Source organism: Dama dama, chromosome 28 (genome assembly GCF_033118175.1).
Source record: "Dama dama isolate Ldn47 chromosome 28, ASM3311817v1, whole genome shotgun sequence".
In the NCBI taxonomy this organism is placed as follows: domain Eukaryota; kingdom Metazoa; phylum Chordata; class Mammalia; order Artiodactyla; family Cervidae; genus Dama; species Dama dama.
This window is the reverse complement of record NC_083708.1, coordinates 40890814-40909378: the sequence shown is the minus strand read 5'-3', so window position 1 is coordinate 40909378 and position 18565 is coordinate 40890814. Positions and strand designations below refer to the sequence as shown.

General features: G+C 39.0%; 1 protein-coding gene and 1 pseudogene across 3 annotated transcripts in view; both read left to right on the top strand.

The window, feature by feature from the left end:
- Positions 1–18565, top strand: part of NR2E1 (nuclear receptor subfamily 2 group E member 1) — a 117210-nt gene that overhangs the window by 22103 nt on the left and 76542 nt on the right. The gene's annotated exons all lie outside the window — the stretch shown is intronic.
- Positions 16046–17548, top strand: LOC133048140 (armadillo repeat-containing protein 1-like; annotated as a pseudogene).

The window sequence follows — 18565 nt, the reverse complement described above, 5'->3', positions numbered from 1 at the left end:
CTATTCCTTTCTCCCAATTCAGGCTATAACCTTCCTAATTTGGTGTGAGTATTAGTATCTATGATAGTGTTAGTTGCTCAGTTGTGTCCAACTCTTTGCAACTCCATGGACTGTAACCTGCCAGGCAACTCTGTTCATGGAATTCCCCAGGCAAGAATACTGGAGTGGGTAGCTACTCCCTTCTCCAAGCGATCTTCCCAACCCAGGGATTGAACTCAGGTCTCCTGCATTGCAGGCAGATTCTTTATTGTCTGAGCCACCAGGTAAGCCCATTAGTATCTACTGCTTCATAACAAATTAACCCAAAACTTGGTGGCTTAAAACCATACCATTTATTACCTCACAGTTTCTGTATATCAGGAATATGTGTGGTGTAGCTGGATCATCAGGCTCAGGATCTTTCACAAGGCCTCTGATAGAGTGTCAGCTGGAGCTGCAGTCATCCCTAGGTTCACTGGGGGCAGAATCGACTTCCAGGTTCACTCACTGGTTGTTGGCAGGATTTAGTTCCTTGAGAGTTGTTGTACTGAGGATTACAGTTCCTTCCTGGCTCTTGGCTAGAGGCTGCCCTCAGTTCTTTGCCCCAGGAGCAGCTCACAACATGAAACTTACTTCATCAAAGCTAGAAGAGCCAGAGTCAACAAAGGAGAAGTCGCAGTTTTTTATACTTCATCTTGAAAGTGACTCTGTTCATTACAAGCAAGTCACTAAACCTAGGCCAAACTTAAGGGGAGGAAATTATACCAGAGCATGAAGTCTAGGAGGCAGGATTCATTGAAAGCCATCTTGGGGGCTAACTAATGTATATCACTTCATGGCAAATAGATGGAGAAACAATGGAAACAGTGGCTGACTTTATTTTTCTGGACTCCAAAATCACCGTGGATGGTGATTGCAGCCATGAAATTAAAATATGCTTACTCCTTGGAAGGAAAGTTATGACCAACCTAGACAGCATATTATAAAGCAGAGACATTACTTTGTCAACAAAGGTCCATCTAGTCAAGGCTATGGTTTTTCCAGTGGTCATGTATGGATGTGAGAGTTGGACTACAAAGAAAGCTGAGCACCGAAGATTTGATGCTTTTGAACTGTGGTGTTGGAGAAGACTCTTGAGAGTCCCTTGGACTGCAAGGAGATCCAACCAGTCCATCCTGAAGGAGATCAGTCCTGTGTGTTCATTGGAAGGACTGATGTTGAAGCTGAAACTCCAATACTCTGGCCACCTGATGTGAAGAGCTGACTCATTTGAAAAGACCCTGATGCTGGGAAAGATTGAGGGCAGGAGAAGGGGATGACAGAGGATGAGATAGTTGGATGGTGTCACTGACACAATGAACATGTGTTTGGGTAGACTCCGGGAGTTGGTGATGGACAGGGAGGCCTGGTGTGCTGTGGCTTATGGGGTTGCAAAGAGTCGGACACAACTGAGCAACTGAACTGAACTGAATGTATAACTTAGCTGAACTGAATGTATATCTTTAAAATAGCTAATCATTATATACTTTTGTATAAATACCTATCAGTGAACCTTTTGTATATATAAATATGTACAATGTTTCATGTTTTCAGTTTATAGAAATGGTTTCATAATGTATGAATTATTATGCATCTTGCTCTTTCATCTCAATATTATATTTTTGACATCTATTCATTGATCTATTTAGATCTAGTTAGTACCTTGTATCCACTATTCAGTATTTGTTCTGAATGTGTTAACACATTTTACTGAAAATTCTACTCATTCATTTTCCTATTAATGGACATTTATTTCCTTTTTTGTGTTACGAATGAAGTGACAATTAGCATCTCTGGATATGTCTCTTTGAGTACATAAGCAAGAGTTTCTAAAAACCTAGAAGTTATTGAAATATTATTACATATTTGCAAATTGTTCTTCTAAAGTGATTATACCTGTTTATACTTATGCCAGTAGTTTAAGAGATTTACCTTTACCCAGCTTGCATGCCAACCCTTAGCTGGTAATACATGCTATCTCATTGTTATTTTACATTTTTTTTTCCTGATTACCTATAAAGCTGATCATCTTTTCACATGTTGATAAATCATTTGAATTTCTTAGTCTCTTCAGTCTCTTGCTCACATACTATGACCATCTTCCTATTGGATTGTTTGTGCTTTTCATTACACTTTGATTATATGCCTTTTGTTTTACACAAAACAGTTTAACATAGCCAAATATTAGTTCTTGGCCTTTATGATTTATGGTTTTTATTTCTAGTTCAAGAAATCTTCTGTGATCCAAGATGCTAAAGATACTGTCTATATTTTCTTCAAGCAGTTTACAAGTTTTGGTTTTTTACACTTCGAGTTTTAATCTATTTTAAATTTGCTTTTGTGTTTTGTGTGAAGTAAGGATCTTAATTTTCTGTATGGAAAGTGAGTTACAACTTCATTTATTAACTCATCTGTCCTTTCACCCCTGATTTTAAATATCACTTCTGTCATAGATTAGTATCCCTTAAAGGCATGAGTCTGTTTCTGGAATTTCTGTTTCACTCACCTAATCTCTTTGAATAGTCTTGAATCAATACCAAACTATCTTAATTGCCAAAACTTTATAATTACTAAATACTTTAAAGAACAGGTCCCACTTCCTTGTTCATTTTTTTCAGAATTGTTTGGAATATTTGTAGATATTTGTTCTTCCATTTGCATTTTAATCAGATTCTCAAGTTGCATAAAAATCCAGGTGGGATTTTTATTGGAATTATTTTAAATTTACACATATCCTGAAACTGAGTCTTCCCAAACAAGAACATAGTATTACCTCCATTTTTAACAAGCCTTCCTTATATCCTTCATAATATGCTGTAGTTTTCTTCTGTAAAAAAGTATACATCTTTTGTTAGATTTAGTCCCAGATACCTTATAGTATGTTTAACATAGTGAATGATATCTTTCTTTCCTGTTAGATTTTTAATTTTTTATTGCTGATTTATAGAAATGCTGTTTATTTGTATGTTATAAATTTTGCCATTAATTTTACAAGATTGCCTATAATTTACCTTAAATTTTCCATATAGATTATTGTAGCATCTTCAAATAAGAACAGTTTTTACTTTTTCTTTTGGGGTGTATATTTGTCATTTATTTTGGCCATCCAGCATCTCAACTCCTTTCTGTGCTTAAGGAATTTCCTGCATTATGAGTCTGGTTGTAAGACAAAGACTTCTTCCTCTTTAGGAGCTTAAAATGTTTCAGACTTCCCTCCCAGCCTTCCTTGCAGCTAAGGAATAGGCATTTAATGACACTAGTAGTGACAGCAGTGACAGTAACAATAGTGATGGAGCAGAGGTGGCATTGGTGTTAGCAGGAGTAGCAGTTGCAGTCAACTTGCAGGGGTAGAAGTGACAGTGGTCTAACAGTAACGTCTGAGGCTCAGTGGTGGCAGCAAAGGGTTTCTTCTCAGACTGTTTCTACCACATGTTATGGGCTCTTGTGGAAATGCAGCTTAAGCCTGGTTTTTCAACTCTCCCAATGATTCTGTGAGCTGACAAATATTCTTGTAATAAGCTCTTTCTGCCTAATCAGCCAGAGTCAATAGTATCTATTGCTCATAACTAAGAACAGTAAAGCGTATATTTTGGATCTTTAAACCTCTAAATCTCAGTGGATTTGCAAGGATCTCTGTATAATGTTGAATAATAGGAGTGATAGTATATAGTATTATCTTGTTCCCAACTTTAAAAGGGAATTTTTCTGAAGTTTTAAAATACTTAGCATACTGTTTGTGTATGTCTTTAGTAGATAGCAAATAATCAGGTTAGGGAAATTCTCTTCTATTAATATTTTACTGAGAGATTATTTAAAATCATGAGTGGGGATTGCATTTTATCAAATGATTTTAAATGTATCTTTTGAGATAATCATATATTTATTCTTTGGTATGTTAATATGGTCAATTAAATTAATAGTTACCTAAAGTTATCATTTTTGCACTCAATTTAGTTTGCATTTGTGCTCATGAGATTAAAGTTTTATTTTCTTCTACTTCACTTTGGGTTTCAAGGTTATCCCAGCTTCATAAAATGAGTTTGGTAGCTTTCCCTCTCTCCCTTTTTCTAGGACAGTTTGCAAAGATACAGTTTTTCTTTCTTCATGGACTGGTATAACTCACTTTTGCCTGTATGTTAATCGTGGTTTTTTTATTTTTTGTGGGTTTTTTTTTTGGTATTTTTATGATGCCTTGACATCTTGTGGCCTTATAGACTTGAAGAGGGACTTCTCCTTCCTGGACTAGACTATTCATAGAGATAACAAACAATTTTGCCTTTGAACATGTCTTTGTTCATGAACTTCCAGATGTACAAACTGGATTTAGAAAAGGCAGAAGAACCAGAGGTCAAATTGTCAACCTTTCTTGGATCATAGAGAAAGCAACGGAGTTCCAGAAAAACATCTACTTCTGCTTTACTGACTACACTAAGGTCTTTGACTATATGGATCACAACAAACTGTGGGAAATTCTTAGAGATGAGAATACCAGACCACCTTACCTGTCTCCTAAGAAACCTGTATGCAGGTCAAGAAGCAACCATTAGAACTGGACATAGAGCAACTGACTGGTTCAAAACTGGGAAAGGAGTACAAAAAGACTATATTGTCACTCTGCTTACTGAACTTCTCTGCAGAGTACATGAGGTGAAATGCTAGGCTGGATGAATCCCAAGCTGGAATTAAGACTGCCAGAAGAAATATCAGCAACCTCAGATATGCAGTTGATACCACTCTAATGGCAGAAAGTGAAGAGGAACTAAAGAGCCTCTTGATGAAGGTGAGAGAGAAGAGTGAAAAAGCTGGCTTAAAACTCAGCATTCAAAAAACTAAGACCGTGGGATCCGGTCCCATCACTTCATGGCAAATAGATGGGGGAACAATGAAAACAGTGACAGATTTTATTTTCTTGGGCTCCAGAATCACTGCAGACGGTGACTGCAACCATGAAATTTAAAGACGCTTGCTCCTTGGAAGGAAAGCTATGACCAACCTAGACAGCATATTAAAAAGAAGAAACATCACTTTATTGACAAAGGTCCATATAGTCAAAGCTATGGTTTTTCCAGTAGTCATGTACAGAGGTGAGAGATGGACCCTAAAGACAGCTGAGCACTGAAGAATTGATGCTTTCAAATTGTGGTGCTGGAGGACTCTTGATGGTTTGCCTAATGGCTCAGTTGGCAAAGAATCTGCCTTCAATGCAGGAGACTGGCTGCAGTGCAGGAGACCTGGGTTCAATCTCTGGGTCGGGAAGATCCCCTGGAGAAGGAAATGGCAACCCACTCCAGTATTCTTGCCTGGGAAATCCCATGGACAGAGGAATCTGATGGGCTCTAGTCTGTGGGTTCATAAGAGTCAGACATGACTTAGTGACTGCTTGAGAGTCCCTTGGACAGCAAGGAGATCCAACAAGTTAATCTTAAAGGAAACAACCCTGTATATTCATTGGAAGGACTGATGATGAAGCTGTAATACTTTGGCTGCCTGATGCAAACAGCCGACTCATTGGGAAAAAAAAAACCTAGTGCTGGGGAAGGTTGAGGGCAGGAGGAGAAAGGGGCAACAGAGAAGGAGATGGTTGGATGGCATCACTGACTCAATGGACAGGAGTTTGAGCAAGCTTTGGGGTATGGTGAAGGACAGGGAAGCCTGGCATGCTGCAGTCCATGGGTCACAAAGAGTCAAACACGACTTAGTGACTGAACAATGTCTTTGTTGTGAAAACCAAACAACCCTAAGTCTAGATCTCCCTCCTTTTATCCAAGTGCTGTAGTCTGGGACTTTTATCCCCCAGTGATAAATCATCCTAGGGCCAGTACTGAACAACTAGGGACTACCCCCTTATAGCCCAGAGCCTGCCAAAAGTATTCAAACTATCCAGTTCTGAAGGTGCTCAGTTTGCCTACCATGCCCCATCCATTCCTTCCCACTAAAAACCACAATCAAGGATCTGGCTATACCTTCCTCCTTGCTCCTTCTGTCTCTTGATCATCCCTGCCTGCTTTCATGTGTGGCCCCTCTGCTTGGCATTTTGTGCCTTCTATTTCTAGAGATCTGAAAGTATAAAAACTTCTTCCTTCATGACAATAACTTTTGTGTCTTAAGGTCTTAATACCTGATTAAGACAAACCCTGAGTATATTTTAAAACAGCCTTATACTTTTCAGAGGGATAGTTTTTTATATCAGTAAAATTTTCCTAACAGTTACTGCTCTATTCAGTTTTTCTGTTTCTTCTTGACTGTTAGTGATTTTTATTTTTCTAGAAAATTGACTATTATATCTTTTTCCAAACATACTGGCAAAATTAATAAAATGTTCCTGATTTTTAAATTATTTACAACTTCTGTAGTTGTGTTGCCCTTTAAAATGTCTAATAATGTTCACTTAATGCCATTATCTTGTTTTCTTGATTATGTTATAAAAGGTATGTATATCTTTTTGGTCTTTTCAAACAAACTGCACTTGGTTTTATTAATCATATTTTTATTTTTCTGCTTGTTTTCATTTTAATTTCTGGTTTTATCTTTATTTTTTCTGCCACTCTACTTTCTATGGATTTTTTTTTTCTTTGTAGCTTCTGGTGTTGAATGCCTAATCCCATTTATTTTTAGTTGTTCTTATTTTCAAATACATTCTCCACTCCCTAGTTTTTTTCCATGTTCAAAGAACTCAATTACTGTAATACTCCTGGCCTCTCCATCCCTTTACTTACTTCATTGCAGAGCAAGTAAAGAGACTTATTTGATTGGTGAATTTTAGAAGAGTTCTGAATTTTTCTGAGAACTGAGGACATTTAGCTTAACTCTTCTCCCTTCTTTCTGAAAGTTAATGATCAGCAAAGACCATGAGTTCTCCTCTGCTATTCCATGATATCTCACTTAGACAGGATCCAGTGTGAGGAAACCTGTCCACATCCAGTGTTGTTGTGTATAAACTCCCAGTTCTGGACCTGTGTTCCCACCCTTGAGTGTCCTGGTTTGTTACTGTTTCTCCATGATTAAGATTACCATCTTAAGATTACCATCTTTATTACTTTCCTGTGTTTCTTATAGAATGAAAGCATATTCCTTAGGGTTTGTAAATTGTAGAGGCCATGTCAATGAAGTATACTTAATATTCTTCCGAGTTATAGTTACTGTGAAAATCATATAAAGGTATTAAATGAATATTGGAAAGCACAGAAAAAGTGGCTAATAATTACTCAACATTATAGAGCAGCCATTATCACTATTCTTTATATATTCTTTTGCCATGATATATATATATTTTCATACTTGTAATCATGTAACATATCTAGCATATATATTTTTCATGTCTAGAATGTCTTCATACTTATAATATTCAATGACAGCATATTTCATTGAGTAGACATTTCACAATGTAACCACACCATATCACTTTCAATTTTAACACTGTAATAAACATTTTCACATATTTAATATTTCCTATCTTTTAAATTTTCCCTTGGGATTAATATTTATAGTTGTTGAATTAAATAAAGTGATCATTTTTGTGAATCTTAATGTGGGTTCCAGTTATATCCCAAATAACTGTTAGTTTAATAATAATTCATGTAATGCATGAGTACCTCAATTATACCAAAACCTTGCCAAAATTGGATAATTAAAAACAATTTAATATAGGTGGGTTTTTTGTTATTAACTAGTACATTTGAACATATTTTGCTTTCTATAAAACCAGATTTCCCTCTCTTTTTTTCAGGAATATCTGTGATTTTTCCTACTGATTTTTTGAAGTTTTAATGTTTCCTTTTTCAGTGTGTATGAGTTATTTATATAAGTTATGAATACTTTTGAGACACTTGCAATAAATTTTCCCTGGTACTTAAAAATATTTGAGATAACACACAAAAATATATACACAAGCTTAAAATTAATATAAGGATTTTTTTAAAGCTGAAAAAAAAGAAGGACTCTAATATGCTAATCATAGGAACTAGCAAATGACCTATTGTGAAATTTAGCCCTATACTTAGTCTATCAACATGAGGTTCAACTCCTGGTCTGCCACTACTATTTACCTCTAATTTACCTATTTAACCTCATGAAGCCACAGTGTTCCCATCTAGTAGCAACTGTACTTTTATAATAAGGAGTAAAAAAAAAATGTATAGAATTCCTGGCACCGATTATTGGTAGTTATAAAATTCTTATTATCAGAAAAGGACAAACATAATTATCCTTTATAAAAGATGAAACTTCCTGGTACTAAATTCTTAAAATTACCACCTATCATATATATAGTTCCCCTTCTTTCTTCTCAAAGCTGGGGTGGGCTTCGTAAAGCATGTGGTTGAAAAGAACCATGTGACTAATCCTGGCTAATGAATTTTGAGCAGATCTCTTTTGGGCTAGAACATTTGACTGTTTATACTAGACCTTTCAAAGTCCTCTTTCTGTTGGCCGTGGCAACTGGCAGTATTGGCAGTTTGTTCCATTAGACTGGGTCTCAGAGTAGGAAAGCAAGGAGCAGAAGCCTCTAGCCTCACTGCAGTGGCTATGTAGCATGGTTGGTGGTTTAGTTGCTAAGTCATGTCCGACTCTTGTGATCCCATGGACTGTAGCCTGCCAGGCTTCTCTGTCCATGGGATTTTCCAGGCAAGAATACTGGAGTGGGTTGCCATTTCCTTCTCCAGGGGATCTTCCCGACCCAGGAATCGAACCTGGGTCTCCTGCATTGCAGGCAGACTCTTCACCAACTGAGCTATTCATGAGCAATAAATAAATCTTTGTTCTTATAAACCACTAAGATTTGAGGTTGTTACTAAAACATAACCTAAACTCTCCTAACTGAAACAAGAAAAGTAAGTTTCTTCATTCCTACATGTTACTGCTCTAGGGACTTCTATAAATGCATCGGGAAGCTACAAAACTGACTTGTGCTGCACCCCTGTTTGGGCTTCCCAGGTGGCATTAGTGATAAAGAACCTGCTTGCTGATGTAGGGGACATAAGAGACTTAGATTCTATCCCTGGGTCAGAAAGATCCGCTCGAGGAGGGCATGGCAACACACTCCAGTATTCTTGCCTGGAGAATCTCATAAACAGAGGGGCCTGGCAGGCTAAGTTCGTGGGGCTCAGAGAGTTGGACTAACTGAAGCAACTTGTCACACATGCACACACTCCTATTTACAGATGGGCCTACCTACTCTACAGTAGCAATATGCTGGTCAGGTCCTGTCTACTTGAGTACCACACTGTCCACGAAACAGCAGCCCTTCCAGGGAAAGGGATTAATACTACTCACTACCCTCTATTTACCTTTTATTTTGATGAGTGAAAGAATCCTTTTATGAAACAGCTTATGGACAGTGAGAGAACTGTTAAGTAGCCCAAATATGTAAGATGAAATCCTAAACAGTTTGCTATTTTCAAATTGTCAACTAGTTATCTGTATGACATTTATTGAATAAACCTTCCCTCTTAATTTTTTTGCTATACCTCCTTATCCTACATCATTTTATATAATTATCTATATCTAGCCTGTTCCAAATTTGTATATATTTTTATATCACTGTGTCAGTGTTTCAACAAATGTTACTAGTATTTTCATAATTGCCAAAATATTTGAAACAACAAAAAGTGAATGGATAAACTTGTGGTATATCCATATGGTCACATATTATTCAGAGATTTTTTTTTAAAGATGAAGAAGATACAACAGCAGAGTAGAAAGACCTTGAGCCCAGCTGAGGAGTTCATAGACACACCAAATATCACAACTATCCACAGAACAACTATCAGTGCAAACCACTGAAACCTACCAGGAAAGATCTTCTACAACTAAAGAAGGAACCACAAGAAGACAGGTTAGAGGGCTGGACTCATAGTTCAGTCAAGTCCAATACTCCCAGGTGGGTGACCAACGAACTGAAGAATAATTACATTGCAGATTCTCCCAAAGGAGTGAGAAGTCTGAGCCCCACATTGGGCTCCCCAGCCTGGGAGTATTGCACAAGGAAGACAAGCCCCTAGACATTTGGCTTTGAAGGCCAGTTGTCTTTACTTTCAAGAGTCCTAGAGGGCTGGGGTGAATAGACTTCACTCTTAAGGGCACACACTAAATCTCACACACTCTGGGACCTAGGGCAGAAGCAGTGATTTGAGAGAAGCCTGGGTCAGACCTCCTTACTCACCTTGAAGAGTCTTCTGGAGAGGCAGGAAGCAACTGCAGCTCACCCTGGGAATGTAGACACTGGCAGCAGCCATTTGGGGATGCTCCTTCTACCATATGGACACTGGTGCTAGAGACCTACCTGGTAGCAGAAAAATGGAAAAATAGTGAGGCGGACAAAACATATATAGCAGAGGTCCCAGCATAAGCCTAACAGAGGTGAGCTCTGGGATTCACACATCTGAGTACGTGGGGTTGGAGGTATGAGGGTGGGGGAAGGCAGCTACTAAAGTCTGGAGCTTGAGAAAGCCAAGGGCTTGCTGAGAAATAATGGATTCCTGGGGCCGTGGGCTTGACATTTGGTTCAGGGACAAAGGGATAGGTAGAGAAGTGATTTTGAGCATAATAAGAAATCTGGCTTAGACTGGCTCCTCAAGTCCAGCCCCTTAAAATCCTCTTCTTCTAAGCAAAGGATCTGAAAGAACTAAACCAGCAAGAACTAAAAGATACAGTCTTTTAAATTATGCTGTCTGTAAAAAGTTAAGATCTTGAGTCTCCAGAGACATCAACATTAGTGACTCTTCAGGAAGGATCAGGGACTTATCTGTGAGGGGAGAAGAGCCAGGAGTATGTCCTGAGAGTATTTCAGGGCACTCACATGTTCAGGCTGGTGCAGAGATAAGCAGTGCCCAAAATGGAGACTTTGTTGGGACAAAATAAGACACCTTACTAGAGCACGTCAGAGGAAAAGGGCTGATGTCCCAGGATGGCCACAGGACTAGTTCTAGGGACAGCATGTAAGACTCCCAGGGAGTTCTCAGAAACAAAGGGTCTGGAATTCCCACAAAGAAATACTAATGCACTTCTTTACTACCTGTTTGGAAAATATGATATATCTTTCAATCCTACAGTTACCCTTTTGCTCATTTCCATGTTTGGTAGTTTCCCCTCACTTCTCGTTCAGATAGTCCTTCTCCACTCAAGAGAAGCTAATACTGGCCCTTGTATGGACACTACATTCCCATTATATACCCCCACCTCCACCAGCCATGATTTTATGTACCCCAGTTGTGTATAAATTTTGGAACTAACTTCTATTCTGATGTGAAGAATATTCCACTGGTGCTTGCCAGGGTCAAGATCAGAACTCAAATCTTATGAATACACTTCTCACCTGAAGAGGGAGGTCATTTGCAGGGGGTGGGGGGTGGGGGGCGGCGGCGGGCAGGATGAGGGGCAGGGACGTCAGTCATCTGACTAAGTTTGGAAAGCTCAGACACAAAACTAGAACACTGGTCAGAATCTAAGGAGGGAGACAGCCTCTCTCAAGTTAGATTCCTGGGAGTTTAAATAGCACTAAGTCCGTGCTTGACTGATGGAGGTCAGAATGGCATCTACCAGGTAGAGGGAAGCTAACCAAAAGCTTTCTTTTCCTGGGTTCTCTGACTAATGGTGTCTTTAATCATGGATCATGCTGTCTTGCAAACTGTTTATTTCTGTCTTATCATCTCTTTTTCTAGTTAGCCTTGAGTAAAATCTTTTTTTAATGTTCTAACCATATCTCTGCTGTACTACCAGGAAACAAGAGGGCTGACTGCCCACTTTTGGCTCCTGGGGTGAAGAATCTGAACTTTATTTGAATTAAATAAGAATGACATTATTTTACTGGAGGCTCTTTAAGTTTTTTTTAAATGTAAGTTAATGTTACCCTTCCAGAACTTTTTGAGTTTTTAACATTGTTACAGGTTTTTCCCACTGTTGAAGGAATTTTCAAGCATTTAGAAATCACATGTAGCAGACATTTTTGGACAGAAGTAACTAGAAATCCTTCTATAGTGGAAATCTCCTGTTGTCAAGAGCACTTTCTGACTTATAGTACCCTGGTTTTTTTTAAATGGAAGTATAGTTGATTTTATTATGTTAGTTTCAAGTGTGCAGCACAGTGATTCAGTATTTCTGCAGGTTATACTCCATTATAAGGTATTACTTCAGTTCAGTTCAGTCATTCAGTCGTGTCCCAACTCTTTGCAACCCCATGGACTGCAGCACACCAGGCTTCCCTGTTCATCACCAACTCCCGGAGCTTGCTCAAACTCATACCCATTGAGTCAGTGATGGCATCCAACCATCTCAATCCCCTGTTGTCCCCTTCTCCTCCTGCCTTCAATTTTTCCCAGCATCAGGGTCTTTTCCAAGGAGTTAGTTCTTTGCATCAGTACTGAAGTTTCAGCTTCAACATCAGTCTTTCCAATGAATATTCAGGACTGATTTCCTTTAGGATTGATCGGTTTGATCTCCTTGAAGTCCAAGGGACTCTCATGAGTCTTCTCCAACACCACAGTTCAAAAGCATCAATTCTTCGGTGCTCAGCTTTCTTTGAGGTCCAACTCTCCCATCCATACATGACAACTGGAAAAACCATAGCTTTGACTAGATGGACCTTTGTTGGCAGAGTAATGTCTCTGCTTTTTAATATGCTGTCTAGGCTGGTCATAGCTTTTCTTCCAAGGAGCAAGCATCTTTCTTATAATTTCATGGCTGCAGTCACCATCTGCAGTGATTTTGGAGCCCCCCAAAATAAAGTCTGTCACTGTTTCCATTGTTTCTCCATCTATTTGCCATGAAGTGATGGGACCAGATGCCATGATCTTAGTTTTCTGAATGTAGAGTTTTAAGCCTACTTTTTCACTCTCCTCTTTGACTTTCATCAAGAGGCTGTTTAGTTCTTCGGTTTCTGCCATAAGGGTTATGTCATCTGCGTATCTGAGGTTGTTGATATTTCTCCCAGCAATCTTGATTCCAGCTTGTGCTTCATCCAGATACAAATTACTCTATATAAAATAAATAGGCAACAAGGATATACTGTGTAGGACAGGGATTACACACATTATAGCCTCTCCCCTTTGGTAACCAGTTTCCTTCCCATATCTGTGAGTCTGTTTCTGTTTTGCACATACATTCATTTGTATTACCTTTAGATTATTATTATTATTATTAGATTCCGCATATAAGTGATATCATATAGTATTTGTCTTTACCTGTCTGACTTATCCCACTAAAGCATAATATTCTCTAGGTCCATCCACATTGCCGCAAATGACAGTATTTCATTTTCTATGACTAATGGTCCATCTTCTCAATTCAATTGTCTATGTCTTAATTATTATTATATTTTAAATTTCTTGGCTGCACTGTACAGCATGTGGGATCTTATTTCCATGACCAGGGATTGAACCCACGTCCTCTGCCTTGGATGCACAGAGTCTTAATTGCTGGGCCACCAGGGATGCCCCTCAGTCATCTATTGATGGACACTTGGGATGGACACTTGGTACATACATGTCTTGGCTATTATAAACAGTGCTGCTGTGAACACCAGGGTGTATGTATCCTTTCATATTAGTGTTTTCATTTTTCCAGATATATATCCAGGAGTGGAATTGCTGGATCATATGTTAGTTCCATTTTTAGTTTTTTGAGGACACACCATACTGTTTCCCATAGTTGCTGTACCAATTTATATTGCCACCAACAGTGTTCAAGGGTTCCCTTTTCTCCACATCCTCTCCAGCATTTGTTGTTTGTAGACTTTTTGTTGATACCCTGTCTTACATTTTGTGCTCTGCAGATCTTCCAGTATTTCTCACTCTCACTCCAACCCAGTCTGATATCTTTAAAATTCTCTAATAGCCTTAAACAAACCATGGAATTCAAAGACTAGTAAAATTCAACTTCATCTACCTTAGCATTCAAGGTACTCATCGCCTCCTAGAGGTTGGAACCAATTTTTTAAAAAAAAAATTTTAATTGGAGGATAATTATTTTATAATGTTGTGTTGGTTTCTGTCCTACAACATGAATCAGTCATAACTCTTCTTTCCCTCCCACCCCCACCCCATCTCACCCCTCTAGGTCGTCACAGGGCACCAGGCTAGGCTCCCTGTGTTATACAGCAGCTTTCCACTAGCTGGCTATTTTACATATGGTAGTGTATATATGTCAATGCTATCTTTTCAATTTGTCCCACTTTCTCCTTCCTTCCCTGTATCCATAAGTCCATTCTCTACATCTATATCTCCATTCCTTCCCTGCACATAGGTTCATCAGTACCATTTTTTTCTAGATTCCATATATATGCTTTAATATACTGTATTTGTTTTTCTTTGACTTAACTTCATTCCATATGTGGAGCCAATCTTTGTCTGACTACCATCCCTTGTGGTCAAAGAAGTCAGGAATAAGGGTATTCTTACTTCTTACCATTCTTCAGAATGAATGACTTGGTTTCATGGAAATGTAGGAGATAGTATGTGTTAGAGAACAAAGAGGGTTGGGCTTGATGTAGGTGGATCAGCATTTCATTTATGCCCAACCTCCATCTCTCTCTTGCTGCCTCTACAATAGAGATTTGAATGCCAGATATAGCATTCCCAGCTCTCTAGCAGTTTAGGATGCCACATGATCCAGTTCTGACCCAAAAGAATACTGCTAGAGGGGTTCTGGTGAAGCATATGTTCCCCTAATTGACAGGAATAGATGTTGCTGGCACGGCCTTTTCCTGAGCTCCCGTCTTCTGTCTTGAATGCAGAAATAATGACTGGACATGCAACAGCCACCTTGAGACCCCGCAGAAAAGAGTGAGAGACAACAGCTATCCTATAATCGTTAAGTCACTAAAGCAAAGCAGCTGCTGACCTCTGGCCTTCTCATTGTGTAAGGAAAATAAAATCCTGTTTGTTCAAGACCCTGGAATTTGTGTTTCTGATACTTTTAGCTAAACACAAACAACCTTTATTATAAACAGCCCGGTTCTGGGGACCAGAATATTTCTGAGTGAGAAGAGTATCCCCTTTGGTTTATCTGTCAAAAACTATGCAAACAAAAAGTTCACTCAAACAATGAAGATGGGATTTGGGCTTTCAGATGTTCATTACCAAGCAAATCAAATTTCTTGTATCTGGTGTTCCAGACCAGCGTGATCCATGGTGATTAATTCCCAACTAAGATTTTTAAGTCAAAGACTGACTCTTAAAAGTCCAGTTTTTAAATACTCCTTTGATTTCAAGTGGCAGAACACCAGGAAGCATTATTGCCTGTCATGTTTCTTGTCATAGACAAGGATTTGGAGTCAGAAATCAGAAGATTTGAATTTCGGACTTGTGTGTGCCCCAAAGGCACTATGTTACCCCCAAAGTGACTTCTCTGTCACTGCTGTATACAATAAGAAAAATGATATGTATCACTGGTAAAAAGAAATAATTTACTTGAAATATGCTTTGAAAAGGATGATGTGCTTCTCCTAGTGAAATGCCTGATTCAAAGTTATAGAGTAATGGGAACTTTATAATGAGGGAGTGATATCACCTGAACACATTGATCAACCTGAGCGTCACTCAAACCAGAACAAGACATTGCAGGCCTCCTGATTCTGTGCAATGTGAAATTCGCCTCTAATATATACTTGCCCAAACAATGGAAGAAAAAAAAGAACCTGAATTTATTCATTTTTAGATCTTATTTCTAGCCTTCAGAAATGCAGAAGATAGAAAATCAAGTTGAACTTCTGCTTCACTGACACATGAAACTTCTGCTAAATGATACCATGAGGAAGCAAGCAGGCAAATTCCATTCCTCAGCACAATTGACCTGGTTTCTTAAAAAATAAAACAGTCAATGTCATGTGAAAAGAGGGGGCAGGAGATAGGAGAGAACTATAGTAAAAGATTTCAAAAGACTAAAAAGCCATAACAAAAACAAATCAAAAATTTTTTTCAATAGATTTAAGAGCTGTACAATCAAAAACAAGTGTATCTCGGCCAGCGTCCTCGCGTCTAGGCTCCAGAAGACAGCTTGGTCGTTTGTCGTTGCTGACCGTGCTACGTGCCTCTGGGTTCCTCTACCTCATCGTCGATGTGGCCCTAATGGTGCGGCAGGCTGTGAATTCCTAGAGCGCTGGAGTGAATTTAAGAAGATTTTGTCCACGTGTATGGCATAGAAGATGAATTCGTCCGCCTCCACCATGAATGAGGAACCTGATGCTCTCTCTGTAGTTAACCAGCTCCGAGACCTAGCCGCAGATCCTTTAAACCGACGAGCCATTGTCCAGGATCAGGGATGTCTGCCTGGCCTTATTTTATTTGTGGACCATCCCAACCCCCCTGTCGTCCACTCAGCTTTGCTCGCTCTTCGATACTTGGCAGAGTGCCGTGCCAACAGAGAAAAGATGAAAGGAGAGCTGGGAATGATGTTAAGCTTGCAAAATGTTATACAGAAGTCTACAACTCCAGGGGAAACAAAACTGCTAGCCTCTGAAATCTATGACATTCTTCAATCTTCCAATATGGCAGATGGGGATAGTTTCAGTGAAATGATTCACGTCGAAGGAAAGCTCAGTTTTTCCTGGGAACTACAAACAAACATGCCAAAACAGTGGTTTTATATATAGATGGTCTTGATGATACATCCCGGAGAAACCTGTGTGAAGAGGCCTTGTTAAAAATTAAAGGTGTTATTAGCTTTACTTTTCAAATGGCCGTTCAGAGATGTGTGGTACGAATCCGTTCAGACCTTAAAGCAGAGGCTTTGGCATCAGCGATAGCATCAACCAAGGTTATGAAGGCTCAGCAAGTTGTGAAGAGCGAAAGTGGAGAGGAGATGCTGGTCCCATTCCAGGACACGCCTGTGGAGGTAGAGCAGAACACGGAGCTGCCTGACTACCTGCCCGAGGATGAGAGTCCCACGAAGGAGCAGGACAAGGCAGTGTCCCGGGTGGGCTCCCACCCGGAGGGTGGAGCTAGCTGGCTGAGCATAGCTGCAAACTTTTTATCCAGGTCATTCTACTGGTGACTTCCCTTTGGGGCTCAAGGACTGTATAAGCGAACAAGGGGCCAGTTTTCCATTGTCGTGGTGAACTGTCAAGTGCAATTTGCAATGAGTTATCATGAAAAGTTTCTAGATCCCATGATTGAGAATGCTGCATTTTACATTCTACCGGACATTTTACCCCACTAAGTGGTAAAAGGGACAGAGGCGACAGGTGGAGTTGCTTTGTTGATGAAGGTATTTTGGTTTTGTTGTCCTTTCTTTAATTGCCTCACTTAAAAAAAAAAAAGGGTCCACTGTTAAACCAAACATGTATTTGTGCAGCTTTGCATTTTATTTGACATGAAGCACGTGATTAGGAAAACTCATTTTCTCAAGCTTCAGGACCTAGAAGAGAATTTTTTTTTTTTTTTTTATCTCAAGTTGTGCATGACGTACTGAACACTTTTCTCTGCCTTTTCTCGTGAAAGATATTTGCTTTGGTACTCTTCACTGAAAGTGGAAAGCATTTCTCGTCATTCCCCTTTTGTGCCTTTTTTAAATTTTGCCAACCATGTTTATGGACAAGACGTTACCAATGATATTTTGTGAATTAAGACATATTCTTTGGAACGTAGCAGTCCCCCTAAGACTACAACTCTATGAAAACTTTGCAGTCTTACTTGTTAGAAGTTTGGTGACATAATTAAAATTGAAAAAAAAAACAAAAACAAGTGTATCTCATTTGGATTCAAACAGACTATTAAAATTTTTCTTTTAAATGATTAGAGAAATTTCAGTATGGACTGGATATTATATGATATTAGAGAATTACTATTTTTCTTAAGTGTGATATTGACATTGCAACTATGATATGTCATTTTTTGAGATGTATAGTGAAATGTTTAAGGGTGAAATGGTATGTATTATCTGGCATTCACTTTATAGTACCCTAAGCAAACCAAGAGGGAGATAGGAAGCAAGAAGGCAAATGTGATGCTTATTGGAGTTGGGTGATGGATTCATGGGGAGTTATTACACCCTTGTGTGTGGTGAAAATTTTTCACAATAAAATCTATGAAAAAAAGTATGACATGCTAGGACTTCCCTGCTGGCCCAATGGTTGAGAATCTGCCTGCCAGTGCAAAGAATGCCAGGTTCAATCCCTGGTTCAAGAAGATTCCACCTGCCATGGGGCACCTAAACCTCAGTGTCACAACTACTGTGCCTGTGCACCTAGAGCTCCACAAGAGAAGCCACTGCAGTGAGAGGCCCATGCACTGCAACAAAGTAGACCCCACTCCCCGCAACTAGAGAAAGCCTGTGTGCAGCAACGAAGACTCAGCACAGCCAATAAATAAATAATTTTTTTAAGTATGACATGCTATTATAATGTGACATACTATTCAAGTTTTCTGTTTTCTGCTGAATGTTAATTTGGGTTTTTTAAATCTAGATATAGTCTGAGTAGATTTTCAGTTTTCACCAAAGGGATGATGGCATCCCAACACACCATTCAGGGTACTAAGCTCTTCCTTATATGCCCTGAGAATTCTTCTAAAGAGCAAGCTTGTATCTACAGAGCACAAAGGAAAGCAAAATTATATAA